Below are 18,221 nucleotides of genomic sequence, written 5' to 3' on the forward strand. Positions count from 1 at the left end.
CAAATGAACATCAAATTTACTATCAAATTTAATACACAATTTAAAAGTTGACTTCCCACCCTTCTTCCATGCTGTTGGTATTCCCCACCCTTCTATGCTGCATTATACTGTTATCGATTCCACAATTCTTTCATTACTGTTATTCTTTACTTTCTACCTCCCTTCCTGCTCACAATTTAGTCCTGCCTGTGATTCCATTTAACGTATAATATTTCCACATTGTCCAAATAGGGAGTTTCTTTTTCCAGATCAAATGGAACTCTTTCCAAATCCCTTGAACTCTTCTTTGCTGTCATCTTTGCCATGTCCACATAGGTGTTTACAAATAATTCTTATATTAGTCTCCTCCTTGGACTTCCTGTGATACCACAGACTTTGGTGGAGCACCATGAAAATCTGAACTCAAATGAGACCTACTGCCTTTGCCTTCATCCAACCAACAGCAGAGCCAAGGCACAGGTGTTTGAAATAGAGGAAGGGGTGTAAGATAAGATGCAATCTCCTACCGGCAAGTTACCATAGGTCTAGGTGTATTGTCACATGCTAGGTGGAAGACATATTTTTTGGCAGGAGGCTGGAAGAAGTGGGTCATCTGCCATTTGGATAATTCGTACAAATATCCTGAGGTACATGTGATTCTCCACTTTCCTAAGGAAAAAGGAAATTTCTGGGGCAATCACTAGAGGGTCCTTTTGCTTGGAAGGAGACTCAAGACATTTTGGTGGCATCTGTTTGTTTACAAATCTGCAAGCTGAGCACAGCTAAGGTAGATGGCATTAGTCGAAGAAGCTGCATCACTTCCCCTAAAGCAAGACATCAACCAGTAAGAGGCCCCCTCCCTGTTCCTTCTTCCAGACATTGCAAAACCAGGTTTCTGTCTCTCTTGGCAAAATTCTCAAACTATTTTATCTTTAGATTGGTCCTAACAGTGTTATAGGTCTTGGCCACCAACTATGTTACAGGAAACATTCTAGCCATCTAAACTCTTCAACTGCCCGTTAGCAAACAATCAAATGTACAAAAGGCAGTTCTCTCTTCACTTGAGACTGTTGAAGCAATGATTCTTCAACATCAACTTCGTTGGACTGGTCATGTTGTTCTGATGCCTGATTATCGTCTTCCAAAGCAACTACTCTATTCCAAACTTAAAAATGGAAAGCGTAATGCTGGTAGTCAACAAAAGAGGTTTAAAGACTCTCCCAAGGCAAATCTAAATAAATGTAGTATAAACACCGACGACTGGGAAACACTGGCCTTCAAGCGCTCCAGTTGGAGAACTGCCTTTACTAAAGGTGTCATGGACTTTGAAGACACTCAAACTCAGAACATAAGGGAGAAACGTGCTAAGAGGAAGGCACGCTTGGTAAATCCGCACCGTAATCAACTCCCACTCGGGAACCAATGTCCCCACTGTGGAAGAACATGTGGGTCCAGAATTGGCCTCCATAGTCACTTACGGATTCACTGTTAAAACCGTTTTTACGGAAGTCAATCTTACTCAGCTACAAGTGATCGCCAAAGAAGAAGCACAATAGCACTGTTGGCATCTTGTCTGTCTTGAGACACAATGGAGTGTGCCTCTGGGGGTGAAGTCATACCGCTGGAGAATCACAGCACCGCCTTTGGCTGCTGCATTAGTAGTGATCTCTCCGGGGTGCAAGCCTGGGCAGTGTGTATGGAGGTCCCAGTGATGTGGTTCAAAGGAAAGTGGATCAATACATTTGGCACCAGCTTGGCTGTGGGGGATGTGGGTGGCGGGTGGAGCCTAGGACTTGCCGATCGGAAGGTTGGCGGTTCGAATCCCTGTGACGGGGTGAGCTCCGGTTGCTTGGTCCCTGTTCCTGCCAACCCAGCAGTTCAAAAGCACATCAAAGTGCAAGTAGATAAATAGGTACCACTCCGGCGGGAAGGTAAACGGCATTTCCGTGCTGCTCTGGTTCGCCAGAAGCGGCTTAGTCATGCTGGCAACATGACCCGGAAGCTGTACGCCGGCTCCCTCGGCCAGTAAAGCGAGATGAGCGCCGCAACCCCAGAGTCGGCCAGGACTAGACCTAATGGTCAGGGGTCCCTTTACCTTTACCGGCTGCAGGAGTTGCTGGAAGGAGGCATACAAGCCAGCATCCAACCATCTTAGGGACTTCATTTTAGGGAATTGAGTTTACTCCTTAGCCTTTTCTTCCCTCGATGATGTCCCACAAGGCAGTGGGTACAGATTTTTCTTCAGAGTTTACTTCCGAAGCCTTTTTCACTTAGCATTCCCAAAATTTGCATATGTTTGCATGGATGTGTGTATTTGGGAGCAATGACCCATTGCTCCCTGCGTTCTCAGTAGATCCCACACAGTCCCCATCAGAAGTCTCTTTGATCATCAATTGCAAGATGCAATTATCCCAATTACATTGACTTTGCAAAGGGACACGCCTTACAACTTAAAAGCTTTGTCCTTGGAGAAGTGGTTTCTGAAAGCACGTAACTAAGAGGAAAGGCCTTTTTTTTAAAAAAAAAATAAATAAATCTGAATGAAAGTGCTTTCCCCTTTCCATCTCCTCTGTACTAAGGCACCTCTATCTGGAACACAGATAATGATCAAGGAGCCTCGTTTCTCTGCTCAATAAGATGGACATGAAAAACACTTTGCCTTTTCATCATGGAAATAAAAAGGATCTGAAACTTGAAAACTCATTAGGCACAGATTGATGTTCAACTCGGCTTCCGAATGATCCTCACAGCAATGGTGTAAGAGCAAGATTTTCCCCTCGTGAAGACAATAACCTAGGCGGGCATTTTGCTGCTTGAAATCTGCTCAAAATGCAGCCCTTCTACTTTTAAGGAAATGTGAAACCATAATTGTTTTCTGTCAGACACCCATTTCTCAGAGACAGGCAATAGAGGCACCCAAAGAAATGGTCTCTGGTCTATCAGCTAAAATCTCCCTCCCTCTCCTTAACCTGTGCATCTTATCAGATGCACAGATGATAAATTTACATACGCAGGGAGAAAGTATCCTGACTTTTTTTTTGCTCAGACGGCATTGGTTCCCCTCATCTATTCCCTTCCCACCCAGATTTAATGAAATAGTGGTTAAGAGCAGTAGACTCGTAATCTGGTGAACTGGGTTCGCTTCCCCACTCCTCCACACGCAGCTGCTGGGTGACCTTGGGCTAGTCACTCTTCTCTGAAGTCTCTCAGCCCCACTCACCTCACAGAGTGTTTGTTGTCGGGGAGGAAGGGGAAGGAGATTGTTAGCCGCTTTGAGACTCCTTTGGGTAGTGATAAAGCGGTATATCAAATCCAAACTTTTAATTTTTTAAACTTTCCTTTTAATTTTAAAAGAGCTCTCAGAGAGGCTTGACCATGAGAAATCATCGTTAAAAAAAGATTATAGAATTGTAAAGATGGAAGGGACCGTGAGGGTCATCTGGTCCAATTGCCTGCAATGCAGGTATCTTGCACCCAATGTGGCCAAGCCCACCCCACTGTCTCCTCTATGCAAAATCACCATCTGGCTCCTCACTCCCAGAACTCTGTCCCTCAATGCCTATAACTTCGTTGGACTGGTCATGTTGTTCAGATGCCCAGGGCCAGATTTAGATGAAGAGAGGCCCTAGGCTACTCCAACTGTGAGGCCCCCACCCCCACCCTCACAACTAGAAGAAAATGGAAGAGTGTTATAAACAAAATTAAGTGAAACCAAGGATGATGATGGGTATTTAAAATTCTACAACTCACAATTTCTCCTCTAAAGGATGTAAGATATTATTGTTAAATACTGGAGGCCTGGGCAGGCCGGGTCGTCCTCTTATATACCTGCTGGGGTTGTCAAGGCAACTGACTCTCACCTGAATCTCATAGCTCTCCTGTAGCTGCCTCTGATTGGTTACCATTTAACTCTTGGGGGGAAATAATTAGCATCACACGGCATGTGCATGAAAGTTGCCGAACCAATTAACCAACTAGAAGGACTGCACCAGGGCAATGGATTTTATTTATATCTATAATATTTTGCAGACTTTGGCTGTGAACTGGGGCCCCACAAAAAAACAAAAACACAAAAAACCAAGTTGCGCCCCACTGTTTCAATTTGGGCCCCACTGGCTAGCCCTGAGTCTCATAGTTGCTGGGCTTGAGTTGCCTTGTCCTTGCATCAAGTCTTGGGTTTGCAATTTAGGGGGAGGGGAGACTGCGGCACTGGGGAGCGGGCAGGCTGATGAGGCCCCCCTAGATTTAGAGGCCCTAGGCTTCAGCCTACTTAGCCTATACATAAATATGGCTTTGCAGATGCCTGATTATTGTCTCCCAAAGCAACTACTCTATTCTGAACTTAAAAATGGAAAGCATAATGCTGGTGGTCAACAAAAGAGGTTTAAAGACTGTCTCAAGGCAAATCTTTAAAAATGTGGTATAAACACTGACAACTGGGAAACACAGTCCTGTGAGTGCTCCAATTGGAGAACAGCCTTTACCAAAGGTGTCAAGGACTTTGAAGACGCTCAAACTCAGGATGAAAGGGAGAAATGTGCTAAGAGGAAGGCATACTTGGGAAATCCACACCATGATCAACTCCCACCCGGAAACCTATGATGTCCCCACTGTGGAAGGACGTGTGGATCCAGAATTGGCCTCCACAGTCACTTACAGACTCCCTGTTAAGACCGTGTTCATGGAAGACAATCTCACTCAGCTATGAGTGATCGCCAAAGAAGAAGAAGAGCTACTGCAAGCTAGAAAATTACCTCCCATATTAAGGAAAACCCAGGTTCTCCAATTAGCGGTGACCAGCCTATCAGACCATGCCAGAGGCACTACTCTTCTCCCGCCTCAGACATCTCTGGCAGAGTGCCAAACTGCCAGGCCCCATTACTTGAGAGAGGAATTTGAAAAAGGATGAAGCTACATCGGCGGGAGGCTGCTCCCCTGGATTTTGGCACTCAGACTCCAATTTTTTCTGGCTAGGATTATGTTTTATTCATCAAAATATGCATAATAGCATGCTCTAAAAGTTTGGTTAAGACATGCAGTATCTAAAAGCATGCAATTGGAAGAATGTTAGTACTCAAACGTTGGCTCCCACCTCCATGTAAAAACCAAATATCCAATGTATTTTAGTCACACTGAATCCCGAATGGCATGTAAATTCAAAGTGTTGTTTATCACTTTGAAGCTTTGTCAGATGGTACGGGATTTGTTCTTCAAGATTAGTCTTGAGTTTTATCCATAAATGGTTGTTGTTGTTGTTTAGTCGTTTAGTCGTGTCCAATTCTTCGTGACCCCCTGGACCAGAGCACGCCAGGCCCTCCTGTCTTCCACTGCTTCCCGCAGTTTGGTCAAACTCATGTTCGTAGGTTCGAGAACACTGTACAACCATCTCATCCTCTGTCGTCCCCTCCTCCTTGTACCCTCCATCTTTCCCAACATCAGGGTCTTTTCCAGGGAGTCTTGTCTTCTCATGAGGTGGCCAAAGTATTGGAGCCTCAGCTTCAGGATCTGTCCTTCCAGTGAGCACTCAGGGCTGATTTCCTTCAGAATGGATCGGTTTGATCTTCTTGCAGTCCATGGGACTCTCAAGAGTCTCCTCCAGCACCATAATTCAAAAGCATCAATTCTTCAGCGATCAGCCTTCTTTATGGTCCAGCTCTCACTTCCATACACCACTACTGGGTTAGAAACCATTTAAAAAAACACCAACCAATGAAAAGTGGGGAATTTTCCGGGGAGCAGGTGATTCTGGGAGACTTTGTTTATGTGATAGAGCTCCTGAACAATGTGGTAGGGGACAGGCATCTGTTGCAATATATTTGACCTTAAGCACATGTCCGCCTGGCTGACTAGTCTATGGCTCTGTATGTAATAGCAGCTAGAAACGCTCTGCCTTCACATTTCAATACACATCTTTACATTGCAGTACACACTGGAGAAGGGACACCGGTGGCGCTGTGGGTTAAACCACAGAGCCAGGACTTGCTGATCAGAAGGTTGGCGGTTCGAATCCCCACAATGGGGTGACCTCCCGTTGCTCAGTCCCTGCTCCTGCCAACCTAGCAGTTCGAAAGCACATCAAGTGCAAGTAGATAAATAGGTACTGCTCCGGTGGGAAGGTAAACGGCGTTTCCGTGCACTGCTCTGGTTCGCCAGAAGCGGCTTCGTCATGCTGGCCACATAACCCGGAAGCTGTATGCCGGCTCCCTCAGCCAATAAAGCGAGATGAGCGCTGCAACCCCAGAGTCAGCCGCGACTGGACCTAACGGTCAGGGGTCCCTTTACCTTTACACACTGGAGAGAGGGGGAGAGAGGGATGTTTTTGCCTGATGCCTATTACCTGATTTTCCTACAACCCTTCCCTGTTTTTAATCTTGTGTAATGTGCTTTAAAATTATTATTGCATTTTAATTGTTGTAACCCGCCCTGAGGCCTTAGGGTGAAGAGTGGGAAATAACAACAACAACAACAACCATTGCTTTTTTCTAAAAAAATCTTTTCTTGACTCAAGAAAATCACCATAGTTCAGATTGGAAAAAGTAAATACAGTGGACCCTCTGGATACGAATTTAATTCATTCCGGGGGTCCGTGTGCACCCCAAAAAATCCATACCCAGAGGTGGCACTTCTGCGTGTGAAGTGCAATAGAACGCTTCTGCGCATGTGCATGGCGCGCAGAGCTCTTCTGCGCATGCGCGAGCAGTGAAAGCTGGAAAAATACTTCCGGGTTTGCCGCTTTCCCAACCCGAAGTTTACGTTACTCGAGAGTAACATAACCCGAAGGTCTACTGTACAGTAAATGGACAGAAGTACAAAGATTCACCAACTGTTTAGAGGTATGCGTACCCCTGCACACCCCCAGAAAAAAAGCACTGATGATGATGATGATAAAATAAAATAAAAAACACAATTCTTGGCTTACTCACAACGATGTCAATATTAATTGATAATAAAAGTAAACATTGGTCCCAGCTGTGCAGGAGAAGGAGACACTCATTTGGACTTGTTCCAGCTCATTCACATCACACCAAATCATGGTTTAGGGCAGTGATTTTCAACCAGTGTGCCATGGCACCCTGGGGTGCCCCTGAATGATGGTCAGGGGTGCCATAGGCAACCCTGGCCTCTGTCCCTCTTCCCTCCCTCCTCTGATGCCCTCTCACGTCTCTGCCTCCCTAAGGCTCACACAGTTGCTTGTTGCAGCAGCCCTGGCTACAAGCTCTGCAGGTGAATGGTGCCTCGGGCGCTGGCCAGGGGGTGCTGGTTGCCAGGAGTGGAGGCAGCATCAGAATAAGCAAGCAAGTGGGCGAGGGAACCCAGCCAGCGAGTCCGCCAGCCCTTGCTGTTGGGAATGGGCAGACAAGTCCCAGGTGCCTTTGGGGCACTGTGAGGAGGCACCTCTCTTTGGGGAGAGGGGTGGGGGGCAGGACCAGAAGGAGAAAAGAGGAGGCTGAGGGAACACTCCACAAGGGAGGGTGTTCGAAAAAGGGTGGGAGGCTGCCTGCTCTGCAGGCAAGGGGTGACATAAATGGGCTCCTGAGCCCCACAGGGGTGCCACAGAAAAAAATGTGGTTGGTCAAGGGAGCCGTGGACTCAAAAAGGTTGAAAAAAGGTTTAGGGTGTTATTCAAACATAGCCACAGTTTCTTGGACCTTTGCCTCAATTTCATGTTTTATTATAACTTTTTTTTTAAAAAATACAAGGACTGAAATATACTCAGGCGAGAGTGGATCTCATGCTCATTATTCAGCTCATAGTGGTGAAGAGGAATGAAAGTCCCCTCAAAGTATCTGCTTTATATACATTATTTACACAATGGGCTGCACGTGATTGGCTAATTCTGGAATTCTCCTGTAGGCCAATCAGGTTGTGGATTCACTTCCATCAGGAGCTGGATTGGGTGGCTCCTGCAGACCAATCATACTGCATCATTGTTCTAGGACCAATCAGACTGCTGCATTCTGGATCCTATTGTTCTAGGACCAGTCAGACTGCTGCATTTTGGATCCTATTATTCTAGGACCAATCAGATTGCTGCATTTTGGATCCTATTCAACTCAATACATAACAAGGACTACTATTTGTTGTCATACACAGATTGGAAATTTCTATCCCTGCTTTCTGTCCACTGAGGTATAGAGCAAATCTTGGAAGGAAATTGGAATGGCAGAGGCTGACTCGGTCTGATTGTCAGATGCCATCATAGATATGAGATGCCATCATAGATATGTTTGGGCCATAAAAAAAGAGCTGTTGATGGAAGGAAGGGCCAATTCCATCATTGCCTATGGGCAGCAAACTGCAGAAAGAGAGAGTCTCCGCTTCAGCCATTGCGTTCTCTTCACCTCTCCTCCTGCTCCTTTAACTCATTTAATGAAGCTGTCACTCAATACAAGATCTTTCCTTCAGCAGAACAGCAGCCAAGGTCACTTCTTCATTTCACAGACTCCACAAAAAGATCAGGAGCTTGAAGCAAAGGTCAGATAAATCACCCCTTTCCCTGTGTAAGGAGAATTTAGTTGCCTGGACACTGTTTGCTGCTCTCTGTACTTTTGCGAAGTAAGTTCTATAGTGCAAACGTATTCAAGGGGTTCAGTTAGTGCCAGTTTATATAATACTTTATCAGTGAGAGAAGTTTTGATCCAAATGCTTGCAGATATGCACTCATGTGGGGAAACTTAAGTGTGGGAAGCACACAATCTTTCAGGGACTGGGCAGGGGAGGAGTGGTACCCTTCCAGGGAGGAGGAAGAGGAAAACAGTACAGTGGTACCTTGGGTTACAGACACTTCAGTTACAGATGCTTCAGGTAACAGACTCCGCTAACCTAGAAATAGTACCTTAGGTTAAGAACTTTACTTCAGGATGAGAACAGAAATCACGTGGCGGCAGCAGGAGGCCCCATTAGCTAAAGTGGGGCTTCATGTTATGAACAGTTTCAGGTTAAGAACGGACCTCCAGAACAAATTAAGTTCTTAACCCAAGGTACCACTGTATAAATTTACAACAGGGGTTTGAGGGAGGTAGCAGTTCAGAGGCAGATGAGGGGAAAAGCTCATAACATCACCTCCATTGCAATAGAACAACCCTGAAAGAAGCTGATGAGCAGGGGGCCTGTGTTGTGTTTTCAATTGTCCAACTAAATGCAATGTAGAAAAGATGCGGTTTGATGAGTGCATCTGGGGCAGGGTAGCAGACATTCCTCCATACTCACGATAGCAGTTTCTTTTTTGAAATATTTTTTATTTGGTTTTACAAATCTAAAATTACAGTAATACCGCATCACACATTCACAATTGAAAGATTCCTCTGAATCTCTGGACTTCCCACCTTTCCTTCCATGGGTTCTGTTGTTAAACTTCTTTTACTGCATCTTTTCCAGTAATCTATATTTCTTTATAACTCCATAGTTCTGGTTCCATTACAAGTGTTATCGCAATCCTGCTAGTGTTTTCAACTGCTTACAGTAGTCTCCTACCAAATATGGAGTCAAGCTGTACCAAAATGGAGGACTAATGACTCTACAAAAATCCACATCCCTGTTTAGGTTTGCATGGGCATAGGACGTTTTTAGTGAAAATCAGGACTTCCCAAATGGGTTGTTGAGGCTAATTTTCAAACGTACTGATACCCAGAGCAAGGCCATGAGGTCAACCAGGCATACTAGGGGGTGAGCTAGAATGAAACATGGCAGATTACGAGTGGAAGAGCTTGGCAGACTCTGGAGTTTGCTGGTCACCTGCGATAACTGGTTTTACTGGTCAGTTCAAGAAAACATTTGTTAATTGGCAACCTGCCACCATTCAGCTGATGCCTTTGCCTGAATTTTACTTTTAATGTAGGAGCAGTGGGTAATGGCAAATAAACAAACCCTACATTCTCCTGGTTATCCACGAGGGAATCTGCCTCTGAAAGCTAGGTTTCTGCTCTTGAACTTCCATACCGGCAATTTTTAGCCAGAAGGCATTTAGAGTAGAAAGGGCAGGAAGGTAACCACCCCCTCCCCACACGTCCATTCCTCCTAAAGCTCTTCTTCATAAATAAATGCATCTTAAATAATCCAATAAGTAAACACCACCACTGAAATGTAAGCAGATTTACTGAAAGATCCTGCCGGTTTGTTGGCAGAGTTGGAAGATACGATAGCCCAGAAAGAAATCAATAAGCACTCGGGTCTTAAGGAAGAAAAGAAAAGAAACTTGGCAAAGCTTGAAACTGTTTAATTATTTTGATGAGAGTGAGAAAGAAAGAAAGAGGGAGCAAGGGAGGGAGGGAGCTTTCGGTGGAACCTGCTGCATCAGCGAAATTTCCTTTTTAAGTGTGCGACAGGCACCGCCGTGCAGCGGACAGGACATTTTGCAATGCACAACGCGGGTGGGAGGGGGTGGGGAAAAGCACAGGAGGGGAGGAAGAACGATGCGGCCTCCCTTGGGTGCAGGCGGATCTGAACAGCGGGGTCTGCATCTCAAAGGTATCTCCGGACTGTCGCTATTCTGTAAGAGCGATTTGACTGCAGACCGGAACTCCAAGTCTGAACAATTCAAGTGTTCTTCTTGCCGCAGTGCAACAAATCCACTGTAAAAACAAAAAGAAGACATTTTGCAGTCGGGAAAGTGATGGGATATGCATCAAAAAGTGTGGGATGAATGAATGATTAATGGGGAAATGTGTTTTTTAAAAAACACCTCCTGAATGCAGGATGAATACTCATTGACCTATAAGCATATCAGATCAAATGCTCCATTCTCAGGCTTCGGGGAATTGCCCCCCCCCATGGCAGTCGATAAGAGATCAAACAAAAGGAACGCCTTACCAGTTAGAATCCTTAATAACCACAGCGAGAGAACAAAGAACACATCTCCTAGAAATGGTGGTGCTCCCAATTAAGGGACACCCCCCCTCTGTCCCTATTAATCTACGTCACTCTTGTAATCTGAGCTTGTACCCTCTGTGCTTTCTGTTCTGACACTTTCTGAGCTCTCTGTGACTTTGGAGAAGGGGGTTGGATGCTGTCCAGAGACTGTGAATCTGTTAACCCTCTCTCTCCCAGTGTTTCTTCTCCTAGCTGTTCCCTGTCCAGTATTTCCCAGCTTCTGCCTTCGGAACTATGCCCCTCTGCAAACCACTGTTCCTAATCTATACTGTCCTCCTGCTCCTGGGAAGATTCAGGATCAGGAGCTGGGGGAGGGAGTGGCTCCCACCATTCCTCCTCAGTGTAGCCCTCCTCAGCACGGTCTCGGACATCCATAGAGACCTGACATAGTCTAACCAGCATGTAAGCTTGGCGCAAGCAAATCAGGATGAATGCTGAATATGGGTGTCTGCAGGAGCCTACAAGTTTATTGAGTCTGGTCCTGTTCCTCAACATGTGTGTGTGCACATCTCTCAGTGCTGACACTTCTCCATCCACTCAGCTCCTTCCTTGAAAATGATGTCTTATAAGAACACAAGAATTACTGTGCTGGGTCAGGCCAATGGCATCCAATTCCCACCATCTGATGCCTAGGGGGATCCCACAAGGAGGACCTGAGTGCAACAGCAGCCCTCTCCCCTCTTCTGATTCCTCTGATGGTCCAAGTAGACCATGGCTGTTGTGACCCTGCTCAGTGCCCACTGTGGGGAAACTGATCAAACTCCCCTAAAACCACCTCTGGTCAAACTCCCCTAAAACTCCCCTAAAGGTACAGGTAAAGGGACCCCTGACCATTAGTTCCAGTCGTGACCGACTCTGGGGTTGCGGCACTCATCTCGCTTTATTGGCTGAGGGAGCCAGCGTACAGCTTCCGGGTCATGTGGCCAGCATGACTAAGCCACTTCTGGCAACCAGAGCAGCGCATGGAAACGCCGTTTACCTTCCCGCTGGAGTGGTACCTATTTATCTACTTGCACGTTGATGTGCTTTCGAACTGCTAGGTTGGCAGGATCTGGGACCAAGCAATGGGAGCTCACCCCGTCTCAGGGATTCGAACCGCCGACCTTCTGATCGGCAAGTCCTAGGCTCTGTGGTTTAACCCACAGCACCACCCAGGTCCCAAAACTCCCCTAAACTCCCCTTAAACCACCTCTGCAGTGGCCCTCCTCCCAGTGGGGCAACTTTTTCAACACTTGATCTTAGCCAAAAGGCTGAGAAGCAGCATTTTCAGTTTTTCTTAGAGCAGCAAAACGTCCTGGGCAACAGAGCATCTTCCAAATACAGTGGATGCTCGGGTTGCGAACGTGATCCGTGCGGGATGCACGTTCGCAACCCGGAGTGTTTGCAACCCGCAGCGGCGCGTCTGTGCACACGTGGGTTGCGATTCAGTGCTTCTGCACATGCGCAAAGCATGATTTAGCACTTCTGTGCATGCGTGACCACCAAAACCCAGAAGTAACACATTCCAGTACTTCCAGGTTTCGGTGGGTCCGTAACCTGAAAAAACGCAACCTGAAGCGCCTGTAACCCGAGGTATGACTGTACGGCCACATCAATCATGCCAGACTTCGTACTTCATTCCAGACTGGCATGGCTGGGTATCTATTTCTGCTGCATTCCTGAATGATTTTGGGAGCTTGCTCACGTGAGAAAAGCCATCTGCCTCGGATGCCCATCTGCGGAGGCGAGCCTGGGTTGCATAATGAGATTCAAAATACCAGAAAAGAAGAGAGCATTTTTTAGGCAGAAGTCAAACGGCTACAGAAATTTCCCCGAGTAGCTGCTGTCTCCTGCTTGTTCTTTGCACTGTGTTTTGAGCAATGTGCCAAATGATATGATGGGTGATCTTGGGGCATTTGGGCATGCTACAGTGCATTCCCCCAAGACTAATGGCTGCTGTGTTGCTGGCCTTAATTCTATATATATAAGGTTGTCTATTCATGTTAGACAGGCTTACTCTTAGTGGCTATATTTCTTGGCATCCAAAATCATGGCCCGATTTCCTAGGAAGTAAAGGGATTGGGAGTGCCATTAAAAGGCTGCTGCAGATCGCCAGTTACTATTCTTGTTGTTTGTGTTCTCTGCTTCCCCAAGTAGCAGACATTTCCAGGGCAGGTTTTCAAGGTCAAGTGCCTTGTGGGGACAGATTATCAGAGACCTACAGTATTTTAAAAGTCATATTTGATTACCTACAAATACGCAGGTTGAGCAGCCCAGAGGGTGGGAGGAGGAAGCAGGGACAGGCTTTGCTAGTGCTAAACCACCAAAATCTCACTACCACCTCAAAAGCAATGGCATGATCCCCCAATGCAGCATCTTGCCAGTTGTCTCCAAAACTCGCTGATTCTTTCTACTCGTTGTTCCCTTCTCAGCTCCTCTTAAAATCAAAGAGTCATATAATTGTAGAGTTGGAAGGGACCCTGAGGGTCATCTAGTCCAACCCCCTGAAATGCAGGTGTGCTGGTCCCGAGGGTTAACCGTGAGGCGAAGTCCGAGTCCAGTTGAGGGTGCAGTCTGTCAAAGCTGAAGCTGGGTCCAAGGCAGGGAGTCGGGTGAGGTCAGGAGCTCCGGCAGAGGCAGGACAGGGTGCAGGCAGGAACAGGCTAGCAACAACGTTGCTCCCGCAATCTGGGACTGGGGGGTGGCTGGCTTTTATCTGCCCCAGGTACAGGGAGGCCCTGGTCCACAGGTGACTCACCTCTCCTGGCCTGGAGGCAAGCACTCCTCCTGCGGGAACTTAGTTCCCTCCGCCTCTCTGCCCTGAGCCTCTGCAGCTCAGGAGAGGCTGGAGGGTTACCGGACCCAGAAGCAACCTCAGCTTCCTCTGACGGGGCTGAGAGTGGAGCACCTGCAGACAATGGGTCCTCCATCACCTCAGGAGCCAGAGCAGACTCAGCTGGTGCCTGCAGCTGAGGATCCAGCACAGGTGAGGACCCTTCAGGTTCTGGCTTGAGAGCAGTACATGTGAAAAGGATCTAGGAGTCTTGGTTGACCACAAACTTGACATGAGCCAACAGTGTGACGCGGCAGCTAAAAAAGCCAATGCAATTCTGGGCTGCATCAATAGGAGTATAGCATCTAGATCAAGGGAAGTAATAGTGCCACTGTATTCTGCTCTGGTCAGACCTCACCTGGAGTACTGTGTCCAGTTCTGGGCACCACAGTTCAAGAAGGACACTGACAAAGTGGAACATGTCCAGAGGAGGGCAACCAAAATGGTCAAAGGCCTGGAAATGATGCCTTATGAGGAACGGCTAAGGGAGCTGGGCATGTTTAGCCTGGAGAAGAGGAGGTTAAGGGGTGATATGATAGCCATGTTCAAATATATAAAAGGATGTCACATAGAGGAGGGAGAAAGGTTGTTTTCTGCTGCTCCAGAGAAGCGTACACGGAGCAATGGATCCAAACTACAAGAAAGAAGATTCCACCTAAACATTAGGAAGAACTTCCTGACAGTAAGAGCTGTTCGACAGTGGAATTTGCTGCCAAGGAGTGTGGTGGAGTCTCCTTCTTTGGAGGTCTTTAAGCAGAGGATTGACAACCATATGTCAGGAGTGCTCTGATGGTGTTTCCTGCTTGGCAGGGGGTTGGACTCGATGGCCCTTGTGGTCTATTCCAACTCTATGATTCTATGATTCTAAGCCCCAGCCTCAGCTCAGCAGGAATCTCAGCTAAAGCATCCCTGACAGATGGCCATCCAACCTCTGCTTAAAAACCTCCAAGGAAAGAGAGTCCATCACCTTCCAAGGGAGTCCGTTCCACAGCTCTTAGAGTCAGAAAGTTCTTCCTGGTGTTGAGTTGGAATCTCCTTTATGGTAACTTGAAGCCATTGGTTCGAGTCCTACTCTCCAGAGCAGGAGAAAACAAGCTAGCTCCGCCTTCCATGTGACAGCCCTTGAGATATTTGAAGATGGCTATCATATCTCCTCTTAGTCTTCTCTTTCCCCAGGCTAAACATATCCAGCTCCTTCAACCATTCCTTGGTTTCCAGACCCGTGACCATCTTAGTTGCCCCCCTCTGTATATATCACAGCTCCATGTGAAGTTGCCTTATCCTCGCCAAGGTGACCACTGGTGCTTCTGGGCCAGCCCCCCCATGAGGCAAGGTGAGGCAAGTGCCTCAGGTGGCAGGATCCATGGTGGCAGCAGATCCCAATGTTGATCATCCCTCCTTGTTCCTGATGTAGATCTTCCCTCATCCCTGCTTCCCTAGAGCCATTTTGAGGTCCGCAACAGGTGCCAAAATTTCTTGGGCTGGCCCTGTCTAGAGACCAGGATTGTTTAGACCCATAGCTGAGAGCTGCCAAGAATATAAAAGGCAGAATCTTGCCTTGAAACCATGAACTCCAGCATTGCTGTTGGACCTCCAGGTGAGACCTTTGCTGTGTGTTCTGACAGCTTACCTGGGAAATTAAGATCCCTTGAGTGGTTGGTGTGGTGGCTGAGGGAAGCATTCTGGTCCCTTCTTTAAAGAGTCTGAACCCTTGCCAGCTTGCAGACATAGAATCCTCTTCCCCGGCTGTCCTGCACAGTGATCTTCCTTGAGGTTTGCAGCATCTCTGGACAACCTGAATAAAGGGCGCATCTGTCTTGATGCAACTAATCGTTACACTGGTCTGGATTTATTCACTATCACCTCCTATACTACAGAAATGGGGACGCTGTGGTCTTCTAGAAGTTGGGCTCCAACTCCCATAATCCCTTTGGCCTTGTTGGCATGGGATGATGGGCAGTTGAAGTCCAATCATGTTTGGAGAGCCACACTTTCCCCTCCCTGGTCCTATTTACCTCCCAACTTTCTTCCCAGCTCGAAAGCAAACCAATTTATCTACAAGGAATCGGAAACTCGCCCTTCCTTGGTTGAGATCCTGATGGTGCCAGCTGTCATGATGCCGCTCTAACCATTTTGAGATCCAGGGGATTTTCCTCCCTGGCAGCCTTTCCAGTATACCAATGTGTCCAGACAAAATTACCGGAGTGATTCCACCATACTTAGCATGCGGGGGATTTTTGAAAGTCAGTTGGGAACGAGCTCATCTGAGTTTAAGTCTTTGTCTCAGACTTGGCTGCAGATCTAATTAAACGATGTTGGCTTGTTGTTAGTTGCTCATTTATCTGATCAGATTGCCCAGAGGCTTCATTCCCTTCTTTCTGTAAGATCTCCCAAGCCTTTGATTAAAAGACAGAAGACAAAATGGCGCCCCTCCCCCTTTCCCATTCATTCTTCACTTTGATGGAGCTTTCTCATTTACCTGCCCTGAGCTTTAAAGGAGGGATGGAGGAGACAGTTCAGAGGAGCAAGGAGCTCTGCCTCCCTGGTTATTATCTTTCAAACCAAGCTCATCCTCCCCACCGCCCCACACGTTGCTGCATGGATTGTAACCACGTGGTCCTAGGCTGCAAGCTCAGACCTTGAAATAAGCTCTGTGCGATGGAGCCCTTCATCCAGAACTAAGACTCTGTGATGGGCAGTGGCGAGATGGAGGTAGAGAGGCCTGAGTAGAGCTGGAATGGAGTGAGAAAGAGGGGGTCAGGCCTGAGCGATGCTGCCATACGGAGCCGAAACAAATTTGCTTCCTGAACTCCTGCGACTGTCCCCCACCCCCCAATCTGGATGTGCACATATTCGCCGTTCATCATCAGCATTCGACACGGAAAGATGCTGCAATCCCAGTCATTTGACACTATCTGACAGCTGGCATGCAGCAGCTGTCAGCGCTGAGCATTATCAGATAGGTAGCAGTTAGCATCTGAATGTATATATATATGGACACCACACTGTCTAGCCCTGGGTTAGGCGCATGTGCACTGCTTCTCTCCTTTCGAAAATAGCTTTGGAAGATGCATGTGTGTAAATTAGGTTTGAGTCATGGGGGGGGGGGGAGTTGCAGCTGACAAATGATAGCTGCCAGGATTTGACACCTGACTCTAGCAGCAGTGAACATTTGACAGTATCAGGCTGATGATGTAACCCATGCACTGACTCTCTACTGAGCACATGCAGCGATGTTGTTAAAGGTAAAGGACCCCTGGATGGTTAAGTCAAGACAAAGGTGACTATGGGGTTGTGGTGCTTATCTCGCTTTCAGGCTGAGGGAGCCGGCGTTTGTTCACAGACAGCTTTCCTGGTCATGTGGGCAGCATGGCTAAACCCCTTCTGGTGCAACAGGACACCGTGATGGAAACCAGAGCTCATGGAAGAGCCGTTTACCTTCCCGTCGCAGTGGTACCTATTTATCTACTTGCACTTGTGTGCTTTCAAACTACAAGGTTAGCAGGAGCTGGGACAGAGCAATGGGAACTCATCCCATTGTGGGGATTTGAACCGCTGTCCTTCTGATCAGCTAGGCCAAGAGGCTCAGTGGGACTTTCTTCATCATCATCACTTTTAATTTGGATACCGTCTTCCTATCTTACAACCCCCAGGGCAGTTTACAATTTGAAGAAACAAAGAATGTACATGCTATAACAATCTAATCCAATACAACATGATAATAAAACGTAATTTTAAAATAAGCAACGTACATCAAATAAAGCAACATTCAACAATAGTATAGAATAGTATTAAATATCAGCATATAAAAATTAAACAAAAATCCACTCTTAAGAATTACAATAAATAATTTCTAAACTACAATCAATAAAACAACAGCAAGCCACAGTGCATAAAATAATACAATACAAATTGAGAAGCAGAGACTGGAGGGTGAGGCAAGGCAGGTGGAAAGTTTTCAAAGGGTCGAGCCCTTTCTCTGCCCAGTTTGGAGGACAAATCTGCCTTTCCAAAGCCAGCCCCGGCCGTCTGCGAAGGACAGATTGTATTAACAGCAAGATCCCCATCCCAGGCCCTGCAAGCAGATTGCTGTTTGCCTCTTCATAAATTAGCTTTTATCAAAGGTGTCAGGATTTAAGTGAATTACTGTGCCTTTCAACAAATTACATGAGGTTTTCCCCCCATACTCTTCCTTATCTTGAATTGCTCTTGATAATGGCATCAACTGGACTGTTTCTCTTTGCCCAAATTGATGCGCGCCTCAGACATTCAATTAAATGCTGAGCCATAGATTGCATTATGTAAAGGTTAGATGGGTCCCTGTTTGCAAACGAAAAGACATGAACCCTGCTCACCTTTGAATCAAGGAGGTCAACATGCCATTCATCCTCTACTGAAAGCCGCGCTCAGCCCAACGCCAGTCGCCACTGTTTAAAGGCTTCTTGGAGACAAAGAGTCAATGACCTTTGCAGGGAAAGTTTCCATGAGCTCTTGGAAAAGTTACATTCGATTTACACTGAACCAGCAATTGCCAGTGGGCTTAAACAAACAAAGCTGATTT

General features: G+C 46.8%; 1 long non-coding RNA gene across 1 annotated transcript; it reads right to left on the reverse strand.

The window, feature by feature from the left end:
• Positions 1 to 10,179: 10,179 nt before the first annotated feature.
• On the reverse strand, positions 10,180 to 18,148 carry LOC308577036. The gene is made up of 2 exons (XR_014003370.1): positions 18,016 to 18,148; positions 10,180 to 10,550 (listed from the first exon to the last, which is right to left on the reverse strand). It is a non-coding gene; the product is annotated as an uncharacterized lncRNA (long non-coding RNA).
• Between the last annotated feature and the right edge of the window lie 73 nt (positions 18,149 to 18,221).

The sequence above is a fragment of the Podarcis bocagei genome, assembly GCF_964188305.1.
Source record: "Podarcis bocagei genome assembly, chromosome: 17".
NCBI classification, from domain to species: Eukaryota; Metazoa; Chordata; class Lepidosauria; order Squamata; family Lacertidae; genus Podarcis; species Podarcis bocagei.